General features: G+C 39.8%; 2 pseudogenes; both read left to right on the top strand.

The window, feature by feature from the left end:
• The first annotated feature begins 3,045 nt into the window (after positions 1-3,045).
• Positions 3,046-4,175, top strand: LOC110040907 (melanocyte-stimulating hormone receptor-like; annotated as a pseudogene).
• Positions 4,176-14,295: 10,120 nt separating this feature from the next.
• LOC149106648 (melanocyte-stimulating hormone receptor-like) lies at positions 14,296-15,210 on the top strand (annotated as a pseudogene).
• The last annotated feature ends 1,021 nt before the right edge of the window (positions 15,211-16,231 follow it).

Genomic DNA, 16,231 nt, shown 5'->3' with positions numbered 1-16,231 from the left:
GGTAACCGAACACGAATGCAGTAAAAAACCCGCATGTAAGAATGTGAGTTATTGGCAATTTAGGTTCAGTAGGTTCTTAATTAGGTCTTTAATTTCTATGAAGGAGATATTTGTTGATTACCAGAAAAAATAGGTCAACTTGGGTTTGGCCCTTAAATATACAGTATTCACAACTCTATTATGATAAGCCTAGCACAACTAATTACAGAATGTATATTTAGTGTTGCCTCTATAACAAGAGTTCATGATTTAACTTTAAGAAGAACCAGCTTGAAGTTGCTTGGCAAAACGGGTTCTTATATTTTTGGATTTGAAAATGGCAAATTTCTGCCTGCAGGTTCTTAAACCACTGGGTTCTTGTACGAGGGTTTTCACTGTACTCCACCAGATCTGATTACTCTACCTGATCATCACTAAGCTAATTAATGAATAATAATTTAGAAAATGATTAAGCATATGAGAAGTCTTATTAAGAGAACTTTACTTCCGTGGCATTCATAGCTTAACATACATTTTCTTTCACTATTGATAGTTTGTTAAATTTGCAGCCTTCGTTTCAACAACATTTTCTATAAAAATATTCTAAATTCTAAAAACCTTCCACCGTGCAAAATTGCATTTAGACATCAATGATGATCTCCTTATTAATTTCATGCCGATCTTTACATTTCTGGTCACTTTCCGTTTTCGTACCACAACTACTTTTAAGATTGATAAGGTAAATGGGAAAGAACGATACGTAAATAGGATAGATGCATTTCCCCCTCCAGATTTAAACAATAGAGAACGTTTAAAGTGGTACTGTGACGAAAGTCGCATCTTTCCTATCGCAGCCATTTTAAAACATGAACAAGTAGCCTTTGTGAGAAGAAAAATGCTATTTACTACACTCAAATATCTCTTTTCAGTCCAGAAATATTCAAGTTTTTAAAATATGCAAATCAGCCCAGTGATAACGTCATACACTCAACCAAATTTTGATCAAATATGATGAAAAACGAAATCTCAGCCAATTTGTATCACAAAAGTTTGATTATCTGCACTAAGATTCTACTAAATGTGCTCCACAATATGAGCTTAACAGTTTGGTTACCATGGCATTCTGGATTCCAGACTTCCCTAATATTAAAGGCCTTTCTGGCTACCTTTGGTGTTTCATTTTAATATTTGCAAATTATACCTCTATGCTTGATCCAGCAAGCATATAAATATGTTAGCTCAAGTTTGTGGCCTCGTTTAATGTTTTGCAAGCTGAAAATCACTTACATATTGAAATCAAGTGGGTGGGCACTGGAAAAGAGTGAGTTGCCATGGGAACGGAATTTTTTATAGCCGTAGCTGTGTATCCTGTAGAGCTATTAGCCTACCAAGTTTCAATGGTCGGTGCTGCAAATTGACCAAGATAGCTCCATTTATATACTTGATATAAAATTTGGGTTAAGTGCATGACGTCATCAGTCATTTCATTTGCATATTTTACACATTTTTCAAACTTAAATATCTCCGGAACTAAATGCGTTTTTATTCTTTCATGGAATTCTATGTAATACACTTAAAAAATCAAGGGGGATAAAGTGGCTCAAAACAGTTTCCAGTAGTTAGATTCTGATGGGTCATTATATATAACCATTCTTTATCACTTGATGCTACAATCATGGTATTACAAAAAAAAATGCCCAATCATTGAACGCATTGTTATAATTATTAAGTTTTAAAAATTTAAGGTGGCTCTATACTTTATGTACAGAATTTGTTTAAACTTTGCCAAAAGTTGCGTCTTATCAGGCTTGTCAAAATTTGATAATATAAAAAATTTCACCGTGCCGTTGTTGAATTATAAGCCCTTAAAGCTAGAATAAAGGGTGTTTTTAGGTCATGCTATTGCTATGGTAACCTATTATGTCACGAAAATGATAACAACATGTTCACCAATGATTTGGCAGTTTTCTGATATCATGATTGTAGCATTAAGTGATAAAGGGTAGTTATAACGACCCATCAAAATCTAAGTGCTGGAAACTGTTTTGAGCCACCTTATGGACAGGTAACTAAAGGACAGGTAACTAAAGTTTTAAAATTTAGTCAAAACTCATTTCTGATAAGTTGCGTGGCCGGCGCGGGGTCGATATAGACCGCAAGAATTAAAAAAAAATTGCATCAAATTAGATTTATTCCGATTTATACCATATTTGAATTACAGCAGGCTGATAGAATTAACCAATCACTGAGCGACTTTGACCTAAGACAATTCAATATGGACTACAGATGACGATTTTTACGCGATCAAGGAATATTTCACGTCAAAATGGCGGAACACTAGATAGAATTCAAAACGATTTCAAAGATCCTGGAGATGGGTTTTGGGGTAAGAAACAAGTCAAAAGTTGTCATAAGTAATTATGAAAATAAGAAAGAGTTTGTCCAATGAGTAATTGTTTTAAACACGACTGTGAAAGCTTAGGAGATGAACCACTTTAGCTTTTGATGCTCGTGATCACTCTAAAACTCCAGCTGTGTTATTTTCATGTTTATGCACCAAAGTAACAAATTATTGTATTGATGAGGTCGATTTAGTTCTAGCATTTGTCTTATCATTGATAAAATTAAATCAAACCTTTAAGCCATTGATAAATTACCGAAAGTGAGCTGTCATATTGTGCAAATACCGCAAGTATCCAATTATACATTATGCGGCAAGCCACCTGCAAAATTCTTCGTTAACCGATAGGATAAGATAGATGTCACCTTTAACCAGTATATCGAACTGCGCCAGCTAAGACAGTTGCCCACTCCAGCGTAAACACTGTGCCGGATTAGCGAAGATAATCTTCAGTGTTGTTTACATTTGTCTGAATATATGTGGAAACATATTCTTGAGTTACCTATAAAGTCGATCAGGTCAATTTTGACATTCACGAAACAAACCTCCGTTAATTGCAAACTTTTCGCAGAATACTACAGCAGCTATGTCATTGTGTATAATTATTGCTAGCATGACGTATTTCGTATAACTAATGTAATCTGCGTGAAACTCTTCATAGACAGACGGGGTGTTATCTACAGATAAGTTATCTTCAACATGGACAAAACCCATCCCAGTAATGTAACACGCGCTTTTTTGGATATAAACCTGGAGCAAACGAAAAATAGTTTTATCGCAAGTATTTTAACATGTATTGTCAATGCATTGTTTTCTTTGATAACAGTTTCTGGAAATTTTATCATTTTACGTGTCATCTGGAAAACGCAAGAGCTTCACTCGCCATCTTTTATCCTTTTATTTTGCCTCGCAGCCGCGGACCTTCTCGTTGGATTAATTTGTCAGCTATTTTTCGTGGCGTATCAGATTGCGAACTTACAGATAACTTTAGTACCTACTGCGTTTTGAGAATGATTCAAAACATATCTGGTTGGATAACCACTGGTGTTTCGTTCGCAACATTAAGCGGAGTCTCAATTGATCGACTTCTCGCTTTAACCCTACATCTACGATACAACACCATTGTCACTGTTCAAAGAATGTTGCAAGCTGTTTTTATGTTCTGTATCGTGTCTGTGACAGTTGTCATGTTAAGAATTTGGATACACCCGTGGATTATTTTTCCTGTTGTTGTTGTAGTTTCAAGTTTTGTTGTTACAACCATAAGTACCTTAAAATATTTCAGACTGTCCGTAAACATCAGCGTCAGATACGCCAGCAACAGCAGAGTGTTCAAAGCAACACGATAAACGTTCTAAAAATGTAGAAAATCAGCCGTGACTGTACTATATGTTTACGGTTTGTTCGTGATATTATATCTTCCGTTTTGTGCGACGATGTTTGTGGAGACAGTAACTGGATATACATTAACAGTGAAAGTTGCCTATGACTACGTGACAACTGTCGTTTTCATTAATTCGTTCTTGAATCCAGTTGTGTACTGCTGGAGAATCGGCGAGATACGACGAGCTGTTAGGAATTTGCTGAGGAAAAACTGAAAAAAAAAAAAAAAACCCTCAAGACATTGGATATACATGCATGGATATACATTAAGTAATACTTCAATTAGCGCCTTGATGTTGAAATTGAGACTTCAACAAGACGCGTAAAGAAAAGATCGAAGAAGCGTGAAGTATAGTCAACGCTGTTTAAACAGTATAAGTGCAGATATATGCACGCTAACTTAGCGAGGCACGCATGTGATGGCAGATGTCAAGAGTTTGAAAATGTATGTAAACTTTACAAGCTCTATTTGTCGTTTTGCAATGTACAAGTGACATTTCAATTAATGTGATGCGGGTTTAGCAATTTTTGAGGGAAAGTTGTTTTGTGATAGGTGAGTACGAGGGTGTAGACGTTGTTGGGGGGAATTAGCTGACATGTAGACAAAATGTTGAAGCGCAACTTATATTCTGAACGATAAACAGGAAGTTCTGACAATACTCGATACTCGTGAAACGCATGAAGAAGATCTCGGTTTTCTCGCTCGATCACGACTTAGTTCCATGTGCTCAGTCACGTGACCTTGTTTGTGTCCCATGATTCCACTAGAGTCCACTCCTTCTTAAAGGGAGTAAACTTACGACAAAAGCTTACATGATGAAAAATTGAAACAAAGCTAACAAGAAAATCTTAACATTCTAAAATCCTCATGAGTCCACTACAGTCCACCTCTTCTTAAAGGGACTTTAATTTTCCGAAACTAAAGTTGCAAACATGTCTTTGTCAAGTTTTAACAGATAAGTCCCTCCATGTGAGCCTCCAGACATGGATAGATACGGGCACTTTGATATCAGTCCTTTCAGTTTTCCGCAACGTTTCAAAATTTCCTGGGCATCTGGAATCTGCTGGTACACTACTTTGCAGGCCTCTGATGCATATGTCTTTGCACCTGGTAGAGTGTTTAGATATTCTCCAAACGCAAATGCTAGTTTTGCTAAGTCAGGATCAATCACTGTACTCTTTTGGGTGAGCAATTCAGAAGTAGTAACAGTCTCTGTGATGTTTGGTCTTCATAATTTCTGAGATCATAAGCTGCTGCTTCTGAGAGATCATCTGGAACGACAATGATCTTCTCAATGTTTACTGTTTTAAGTTCATCCTGAGTGAATTTATGTCGAAGTCGTAAAAGATCCTGGCGACCATGGACATGTCCTATAACAGTGTAAGGACCATCAAATCGGCGGATGAACCGGGTTGCCGATCCTTTTGGTTGTGAACTTGGAGGTGGTCTTCTAACATAAACTTGCTTTCCTTCAGCTATGTTAAGTTCCCTGGATGATTTGTCATAATATTCTCTCTGAGTTCTCCTCATATCTGCTTTGATGCTTTTGAACTGTTTTTGTGCTTCACGCATACGAAACACAAGCTGCTCTGCATAGGTGCTTCTTGAGAGGCTTTCTACTGTTAAGTCAAGAGTAATGACTTCAAGTGATGGTGCGTTGCGTCCAAATACCAAGAAGAATGGACTAATTTGACCTGTACCAGGAATTGGAGATACATTGTGAGCATACACAGCTGGCTGCAGGAATTCTTCCCAACCTTCCTGATATTTCTCACAATAAATTCCTATTGCTGCATTCAACCATCTGTGAACACGTTCTATACTTCCATTTAGGCGTGGACGGTAACTGGTTGTAACAATGTGTTCAATTGAGAGAAGTTTTGTTAGCTGGTGTAATACCGCATTAAGCCATTCTCCTCATTGATCACTTTGCAAGACTGCTGGAAATCCATATTGCAGGAAAACATCATTAAACAGAGCTCGTGCTGCAGTAGTTGCTTGTTTATCTGGTACTGGAATTGCACGCAAGAAATTAGAGTAAGGATAAACAGCTGTCAAAATCCATTTATTACCAGCTGGGGTAGTAGGCAATTGTCCAACATAGTCTATACCAATGGTGCTGAAGGGACGGTCATATATGCGAATCTGCATCGGCCCATGTTTGGGATCAGTAGACTTAAATTTGAATCAAGCAGGGCATCGCCTAATCCAGTTCCGCACATGCTTAGCCATGTTTCGCCAATAAAAGTCATGTGAAAGGGATCCATAAGTAGCTTTGTGTCCTCGATGCATTCCCAAAGGTGAATCATGATACACTCGCAACAGGTGACGCTGAAGTTGAATATCATTGGGAACCATAATACGGTAGTGATCTGGGTCCTCCGTAAATTCATCTCGATACATTAGCAAATGGTCAATAACAGCTGAGCGCTTTGCCATTTGCTTGACCCATTGTAAGTGTTCATTTGGAATGTTCTTGATTGAAGAAATATCTTGATTTGAGCTATGAAACTTGATTAACAGATTGCACCAGTAATCCTGTAGCTGTCTCTTTGAAAAACTTGATCGATTGCGGTTTAGAGACTCTAAATTTTTGAAGTCTTGAAAGTTGCACTCTGAGGACAGACTTTCTTGAGATTTAGCAACTTGTGGAGTCTTGGACTGGCTTGTGACTTTACTTTTGGGTTGAGGCTCCTTTGCACATTTGGTTCTTTTTGGAGCTGTAGTGAGACAAACTGGGTCGAGGCAATCAGCTTGAGGTATAAGGCATGCATTGTGTAAACAAGCCATAGTATTGTTAAATGTTCCATGAACAAGTTCAGGGGTATGGTGTGGAATGTCAACTGAGGTTGCGATGAACAGAAACATGATAACACTGTTCTCTGGCGGTATAACAACATTGTCTTCAGGAATGTTTTCTTCGACGGGGTGACGGCTAAGGACATCAGGAACAACATTTCTTTCCCCTTTTCTGTGTTCGATGAAAAAGTCAAACTCAGCCATGCTCATGCACCATCTTGCAACTTTTGCCTGTTGTGGTGCCATAGTAGTCAACCATTTCAGATTTGCATGATCAGTTACAACTTTAACTCTTCGGCCTAGTATGTAAGAACGAAACCAGGAACTCTTTGCTGTGAAATGGGGACTTGAACATGTTCAAGTCCCCATTTCACAGCAAAGAGTTCCTGGTGCATAGTTGTCCAACGTGATTCAGCTGGTGTGAATGCTCGGGATGCAAATCTCACAGGGCGAAGCACACATCCTTCTCTTGAGCCAACATTGCTCCGCATCCAAGCTTGCTAGCATCCACGTGTAATTCAAACTGAGCATGCCAATCAGGATGGAACAACATAACATCTGGGCCAGTGATTGCTTGCTTCAAGTCTTGAAACTCTCTTGCAGTTTCTCCTGTCCAATGAAATGATACACCCTTTTTGAGGAGGGAACGCAAGGCTTGTGTTCGGGTAGACATGCATGGAATAAAGTCTCTAAAATATCCGCAGAGTCCCAGAAAACGCTTGACTGCAGAAGTGTTCGTTGGTGTGGGCATAGATAAGATTGCTTCTACTCCTTTGCTTATTGGTGTTCGACCTTCTTGAGTGATACGATGTCCCAGTATTTCGATTTCCTTTGCGAGGAAAGTACACTTGGAAGGTTTCAGCTGCACGCCAACTTTAACCAGTCTCTGAAACAACAGTGAATACTGTGCAAGGGCTTCCTCGTCTGTCATTGCCCACTGAATTATGTCATCCACGTAAACAACAAGCCACTTGTGCAAATAATCTGCAAAGACAGTGTGCAAAATCTGCTGAAAGGTGTTTGGTGCTGTTTTCAATCCAAAGGGAAGCCTGAGAAACTCATAGAGTCCCAGGTGTGTAAAAAATGCAGTTTTATGTTGATCCGACTGGCGGATGGGAATTTGCCAGTAACCACTGACCAAGTCACATTTCGCAAATACTTTTCCTTAGCTGACGATATCCAGAACGTTTGAGATGGACGGGATAGGGTAACCATCTCCTCGCGTCACACTATTGAGGCGACGATAGTCCACCACAAATCTTGGAGGTTGCAGTTGACCCTTTTCTGGAGGTTTGCAGACCAGGATGCATGGGGAATCCCATTCTGAGTGACTTTGTTGAATTATCTTGAACTTCAGCATCCGCTCGATTTCTGCTTTGATTACTCTAAGTTCTGCTGGACTATTCTTGTATGGGTGACTATAGATGGGAGGGCATCCGCTGTGTCAATTCTGTGCTCAAACCCCTTAACAGCTCCAAGTGGACTCCCAGGGAGGAGAAATGCAATAGGATATTGAGAGATAAGTTGCTTGAATTTCTTCATAATATCTACATCAACAGTGGAATACTCCAAGCTATTCAGATCCAAGGCATGAAATATAGCGTCAGTGTAGGCAGTTGAGTACGGGTCACAGGTCAGTTCTTCTGCTGGAGGAAACTCTGGACCTTGACAGTCAAATTCCGGCACTGCATCACAAAAGGGAGACAATATGGACGAGTTGAGACCAGAATCTTCCATTTCTTTTGTTTGAACTGAAAGTTGCCATTGCTTTGGAGCACAAGAGTCAAAGTCACAATGCTTCTGCTTAGTGTTCCTTGGAGGTTGTGATGAAGAGGTTGGCTGCTGTGTATTTGCCCATGTAAGCCATCCATCTGCAAGTTGCTTGGCAGTAGTGTCTGCTGCTTCTTCAAGAATATCATCGTCATCCTTTGACATGTCTCTAATATCACCAAGAATGACATTTTCGGGGATACTTGTCTTCCTTAACTTAGATTCCACTGCCAAGGTTGTACAATATGTGATGCGCATGTCAGGAACTTCTTTGGTGAGAACTGAATCTGGTGTCTCAGGAAGATCTACGAGGTGTCCATTGTAGTATGGCTCACTCTTAGGGCGTGTGGTGTCTGGTAGCACGTGACTTAAAATTTGGCTCAGATCAAAGGGGCCACTGAGAACCTTGACACCTGGTTGAATGTCTTTGCCCTCAATCCACAGCGGTTGACGCACTTCTTGATATCCCATGAAAGCTGCAGAAAGGGTGACGCATACTTTAACAAAGTTAAGAACACGGTGAAGGGATTGTGAACGCTTGTGAACGCCTGGTGGTGGTGCTCCGGTTAGAAGGCATGTAACACTGGCGTGTGGCTTTGGCACTGATGCCTCACTTTCATGTGATGACCCACTGGATGCTGAGACACTTACGAAGCCTTCAAGTGGATTGTTGAGAGAGCACTGGACACGAAACTGCATACTTGGATGCCGAAAGGTGACGGACGGAACATAATGATCAACCAATGCTTGAGTTGCATGAAGGTGGTTCTCCCCAAAGAGCATTGGCCAGACAAGGCCTGGAACTACGAGCATGGTGAAGATAGTTTCCGGTTTTGTTTCCCATGTAATTGGGATTTCCATGGTGGCAACTGCTTTAAGATTAGATTTTGGATCCGCAGCTGTAACAGAAATGGGTTCCTCTAGGGCACAATACTTGAGATCAGACCGTTTGGAGGCTACAAAATCAGCATGTACTTTGCTCACAAGAGATACAGAACAGCAGCTATCCAATGGTAAGGGCAATTGTTGACCTGCAGATGTAATGGAGGTCCACAGAATGTTACGCTGATGTAACTGAGCTTCTGGCTTTGCTGAAGGTGCAGGGATGGTAACAGCAGGCAATCCAAATAAAGGAGTAGATGTTGATGGCTGACCAGAACTAACTGGGGGAGGTGGTCTTCAAGCTGAGGTTGCGGTTTGGTTTTCAGATCCCGCTGGAACAGAAGATGAAGAATTCTCCAGAGATTGAGCTTCGAATTTTTCTAGGCGAGTAGACAAGACTACGAGTTACTGCCTGAGAGAATTTACCTCATCGGATGGAACAGTGCTGCGAGATGTGCTTGATGGGCGATTTTCAGAATGTCTGATAGCCTTACAACCCCATTTATTACAGCGTTGGCATTTGTGTTGTCGGCCATATGAGCATTTGTTGCCATCTTCCTCACAATTAGACTTCGGGAATCGATTGAAATTCTTGCAGACCTCGGGTTATTTCGAAGCTTCTTTGCGATTTTTGGGACAGTATCTTGACAGATGATTTGTTTCTCCACAAGTGTAACAAGCCCTCTGCTGTCGTTGGAAGTGCTGATCTTGAGATTTCACGGCGGTCGAAGAAACAAAGGCATTCAGTGATGTAACTTTCCATTCATCTAGCGACTGATTTGCATTCGAGGCGGTGGGCGGAGTTTGAAATGACAACTAAACACGACAAGCCGCTTCGACAGTCTTGTCGAGAGTTTCAAATTCTGCCGCTTTCACAACGAGCTGCTGAGCAATACGGGAATTCACTTTAGAAATAAACTGAGAAATCACAAAGGTGGGGCAATCTTTCGCAATCTTTTCGCCAAGTTTCTCCAGTTGATGCAACAATTTCTTGTATTTGAACGCGAATTGCTCTACTGATTCGCCACGCTCTTGCTGGATAGCGCTCAACTCGGCTGCTAATCGGTGGCACTTGTCTTCTTTGGATTCACCGAATTCCGCACGTAACCTTTCGACACAAGTGTTAAGTTTTTCCTCTGCCACTTTTTCTGCGTAGCCTTCTGTAGTTTTGGCAATTGACAACACCGACCTTGGCCAGTCGCCAACACATTGTTGTTCCAGAAGTGACAAGCGTGTTTCGGCAAGAAGATGCCATGTTTGCTGGGTGAATCGCTCCAGGAATTCGGATATGTCGTCTTGAACCACAGAATCTCGACGAAACGATGGAAGTTGCATGGAAGGCATGCCAAGGCCTTGATTATGGTCGTGATGAGGCGCTGCAGGAGCCGCTCCGGCCATGTTGCCGACTGTTTGAGTGACTTGAGAAACATTTGCAGTTAGGTCTTTCACAACGCTGATGAGTCCAGCCACGACTCCTTGAAGTTCTTCGATTGTCGGCATGAATTCTACGAGATTTGGATTCTCCACCACTTGTAGACGTTATTGGGGGAATTAGCTGACATGTAGACAAAATGTAGAAAAGCAACTTATATTCTGAACGATAAATAGGAAGTTCTGACAATACTCGATACTCGCGAAACGCATGAAGAAGATCTCCGTTCTCTCGCTCGATCACAACTTAGTTCCATGTGCTCAGTCACGTGACCTTGTTTGTGTCCCATGATTCCACTACAAGGGGGGGAAGGGGAAGAGAAGGGGGAAATTTACTTTCTGGGAGATTGCTTAGTTCCTGGAAATTTTCATTCAAACTGATGCCGATTCCAAACCTTAGTTTAAACCAGTAACAGGAACTATTTTTTATTGCTGGGTGTTTTTATATCGAAATGCGCAGAAACGCGAGGCAAAACGGCGTTGGGATCCGCCGCTTTCAGGATACCTTGCATTTTTCCCATGATTTCAGAAAAGTTAAAGCGAACCAAAGATGAACATGTCAGAAGCAAAGGTCCAAACCATAGTTAAAAAAAGGAAATAGAAAATTCAAATTAAGCATGCCTGTAAAATGTATGCTTACCTAGGAAGCATCGCTTTTCGGAAGCTACTAACTACGTCATATGAATTGTTCAAACAAATTTCAAATTACGTTTGGTACACTTTTTTAGTATTGAAAAAGTAGTCTTCCTATGTTTAGGCTTCAATTGTGGAAAATATGCCTTTCTCCTCTTCCAGGTTTGTATAGATTTAAACTGGCTTGACTCAAAAACAAGGAACATCGTGCCTGTCAAAATCATGTTTTGTTTTCAGCACAAGGTTTGTGATTTCGTTACATTGCACTGACTGAGCGATTTCGGTGAAGAGCTTCGATTTAATTTCGCGTAGTCATGCAAGTTTTTCAATTTGATTGCGCTGCTCACCTTTAAAACATGGCAGAACAAACTCTCAGCATCGATCAACAGTACATTTTCATGCAGGTTTAACATGACCACATACTGTGTGCCATCGATATCGCATAAATGCTTTCGATGGATATAAAAAACAGAATACAAATGGTTTTGGAAACGTAACCAGATATAAAAGCTGTAAATACTCACATTAGCTACATAAATTTATTTAAAATGAGCTAAGAGCAGGCGAAGTTATCGTTGGTTTTTTATTTGCCCTTTGGCCGGGTGCGGTTTAATATGGGCGTGTTTGTAATCTTGTTAATCATATGGTAAATAAATAATCGCATGAACGCTAGAGCAATTAAGGATTTACACTGTACTCGTTATATTTGAAAAAAATTCAAATTGCACTTACCTATAGCTTAAGGGTAGTGCAATTTTGCCCGAAATTGGAGACATGTCAAATATCATTCGAAGTGTAAAAATCAATTACACTTACGTGCATTCGACTACTTATTTTAAAACAATAAGACAATCATATTGAGATACAGATACATTTTTATTTTTTTCTCAAGCATCTGAGCGGGCCGGAATCCTAAATCCTCGAATTTGATTGGCTAATCATACGCACATGACCGGTCCAGCTTTTTACGATACGGCCCATGGGCCGGATTTTTTTTCCCGCTGCCTAAATTTCGCTCCTAAAAGTTAGCGGTAATCGTCAATCTTTTGCCTTTTTTACACATCCATCGACGATTAGTCAACGCAAGTTTATCTCTGTTCACTTTAAAATGGCAAGGAAAGTCATTGTAAGTAAATTCAATTGAATGTTTTGAAGTTGTGAGAGTTTGCTTAATTGTTTGTAGCTTGGCGCTGTAATGGCGCGTAATCCTGTGTTTCTCTCACCGTAAAATTTGAGTCAATTTCAATCGAGTTTACCTCTCTGATCGTTGCTGTATTTAGAAGAATCTCTATGGAATACACTTGACGAATTTCCTCGCTTTCTGCTATTCAATTTACTGCAGAAAAGTGACGAAGTGATTTTAAAAGCAACGACTGACAGAAATTGTTTTTGTAGTAAAACTTCAACTTCGCATGAAATTTCACACCGCAAAAACAATTTTGGAGAACTTAACTGGTGAAATAAATGCAACTAACACAAAGTAATTCGGACAAAAATCTGTTTTTTAATACATCTTTCTTTGTCTACTATCTGAGTTACTCGCTCGTTGCCGAGATTTTTTGCAAATCGTTAGTAGACGGCGCGGAAGCCGATTCAATGACAAGAGTTGCGTAGACAAACCCATTTGTAATCTGTAAAACCAATTTACGGGCAGCATTTTCAAGACTTCGGTCACAGTTTTTCACCATACGGACCGACCGTAAGCCGGCAAATAACTTATATATCTTATGTTTCAATATCTTCTAGGGCTGCCCCAGGGTTTTTTAATCACTCTCTGTCTCCATTGAACATCTTTAAACAAAACAAAATAGTGTTTGTAATCGCTTTTGACCTTAACAAATTGTTTTGATGCCTTTCATAAATTTTGTTGCAGGAAGAGCGTAGTCGGACAAGGATTAATATCTTATTTCTATGGATATAAGTTATGGATATAACTTATTGTTACTTGATCATGAGTTTCACGAAAAAAAAAAATAAGGACTGAGAAAATTAAGACTCCCCCAGCCTTATCGCTACGCTCCCGGACTCGCTCTTAACCCCTCGCGCGTGGGACTCAAAAGCTAAGTTACCCTACACGCAGCTGCAAGCTGTTTTTGCCTGTTTTCAATAAAAATTTTTTATTTTTTCTATTGTCTTCTTTACACCATCATTAGTCATTTGCCTTTAGGTCTCCCATTTAAGCTTCCGTGTTTAGGCTCTGCTCCCCCAAATCATACAATAGAGAAAACACACGATGTGCAGCTTTATAGAGAAAGCATAGAGTTGTTCTTTTAACATGTTTTAATTTCTTTTGTTATGGTTCTGTCCAATATAATTTTCAGTTAGGTAAAATTAAACTATACAGCTCCAGTTCTGAGACTCTTTGTTAGCGCGAGTGGGCATTTGAAACGTTTTCGCGGTATTTATTTAAAAACATTTAATAGGATTTTATGCGCAAACACGATCAAGATCGTGCAACGCAATCATGTAAATTATTATTACTGCCCGCTTCTCCGAAGAGATATTCGAAAAAGCAAACTTTATTTACGCACTCGCTGTCAAGCTTTTGATGTTTTCAACATATCATTATTATTTTTTGCGAATTTCATAATTGTATGAAAGCAAAAATGAACTACAGATTGAAAGCGTTTGTTCTTGGTACCATTTAATTTAATTTGCTTGCAACCAAAACAACTTCAGTTATAATTGATCCAAGATTTGAAACATGGAGATATCTGTGATTTTATTGGTCAATCACCCTTGACGACAGGTGCTATTCATAATATTGTATGCCCAACTGACTTGCTTGAAAACTCTCGAGTTTAATTTTGCTACATGTAAACGACTTTGAAATAATACTTAAAAAACAAAGGCACCTCGTGTGTTGTGAGCCGAGAAACCAATCAACAAAAAAGTTAAGGTGATAAGAAAAGCTCAATAGCGCAAAGATGTAAATTACTGACTATACTTGTATCAACTGCATTACGCGCGCAACACACAGGTTTAAAGTACAACTACAGTCTGTAACCGGTCGGTTATGACCATGTTAGAAATTAACAGAACCAACTTAAGTCTTCCCAACTGCTTCTATCTGGACCTACGCTTGGAACAAACCAACGATACCTTTATCGCAACTGTTGTAACATGTATTCTTAATGCTGTGTTTTCTTTGATAACGGCTATTGGAAATTTAGTTATATTGCAAGTTGTCTGGAGAAAACAAGAACTTCATACGCCATCTTTCACCCTTTTATTTTGCCTTGCAGCCTCGGATCTCCTCGTTGGACTAGTCTGTCAGCCATTTTACGTGGCTCATAAGATAACTGAACTTACAGAAAACTTTGGCGCCTATTGTATCTTAAGAGTGATTCAGAGCATATCTGGCTGGACAACAACTGGCTCATCTTTTTCAATTTTAAGTGCAGTCTCTATTGATCGACTTCTCGTTTTAACCCTTCATTTGCGATACAACACCATTGTAACCGTTAAAAGAATATTGCAAACTGTTTTTGTTGTATGGATGTTATGTGTGACAGTCGTCATGCTAAGATTTTAGATTCGCCAGTGGCTTATTTTTCCGGTGGCGATCGTCGCTACAAGTTTTCTTGTCACACTCATGAGCACCTTAAAAATCTTTCAAATCGTTCGCAGACATCAGCGCCAGATATCTCAGCAGCATCAGAATGTTCAAAGTAACACTGTAGATGTGCTCAAATGTAGAAAATCAGCTGTGACTGTTCTTTACGTTTATGGTTTGTTCGTCATATTCTATCTACCGTTGTGTGCTACAATGGTCGTAGAAACATTAACTGGATACACGTTAAGAGTTAATGTGGCTTATGACTACGCAGCAACTGCTGTTTTTATTAACTCCTTCTTAAATCCCCTTGTATATTGCATGCGAATAGGAGAAATACGCCGAGCTGTCAAGAATTTACTTAAGAGAAACTGAAACTGACTCAAGAGAAATTCTTAGAGTCTCTTTGACCATTGGCCTTTGTTTTGCTTTTGAAATGATGGTGATAGAGCGACAAGTAAGTGAAACGGCAAGATCGGTATAATTGCAAATAATTATGTGGCCCCAGATATTGACATCAGGGCGGCACAGCACTTACATTCTTGAAGTATGGCAATATATTTTGTTTAATTTCAAGCGAGATCTATATCGGCTTTATTACCTCGTCTTGTAGGTTTGCAAATACGGTTTTAGTGATGCCTATTTAGCAAAATTATGTGAAAAATTACGCACAGTTCATAGTCAAGCTGCCATTTCACCTTTAGAAGGTTCCTCAATCCCGAGCAATTCTATGAGATCTGTTGTAAACATTCACTACTGAGTTTAGTCGTTCACGAGCGCTCGGACTGGAAAGGGGACTACGTTAATGCACGACACATTTTGAAATATTACACGTGAGTGATATTTTTCGAAATCGTGGTTTATAATCTGTCTGCATCTTTCTTGCTTGCTTTTTAGTTTTACTCATAATAACGGAGCCCCTGCGCGCCGAAGGTACGCCAGCTGAGCCCCATACCTTAGAAAATTTGGTAACCCAACGCTCTTAAAAAATTTGGTTGTCACGTGACTGTCCGTACATACGTCCGTTCGCACGTCCGCAAGTCCGTACGTCCACACGCCAAGCCCAATACCTTGAAAATTAAGAGAGTAACTCTGTTACCATAGGTACGTCTTTGATATTGGACATTCATGTTATAGTTAATTGACAGCTGTCAAAACAAGGTATTCACTGACCAGTATCACGTGACCATATCTTAGACTCGGGTTATGTATGCTGCAAAGGCTGGAAGCATGCACGTCTGGAGCAATGTTTTGTCGTGTGACGATATCACCGCGGCGACCCATTTATTGAATGATACCCTTGCAGGGATATCCAATGAATGCTTCCCCCGGATTAAGGTTAAGGTGTCTTCATGGGAACCCCCCCCCTCCCCTTATATGACGACAATGGTTAAAC

This window comes from Orbicella faveolata, unplaced genomic scaffold (assembly GCF_042242905.1).
Source record: "Orbicella faveolata isolate gen_17 unplaced genomic scaffold, um_ofav_v1 contig_3, whole genome shotgun sequence".
Taxonomy (NCBI): domain Eukaryota; kingdom Metazoa; phylum Cnidaria; class Anthozoa; order Scleractinia; family Merulinidae; genus Orbicella; species Orbicella faveolata.
The sequence above is the reverse complement of the archived record's forward strand: the minus strand, read 5'-3'. Positions and strand labels throughout refer to the sequence as shown.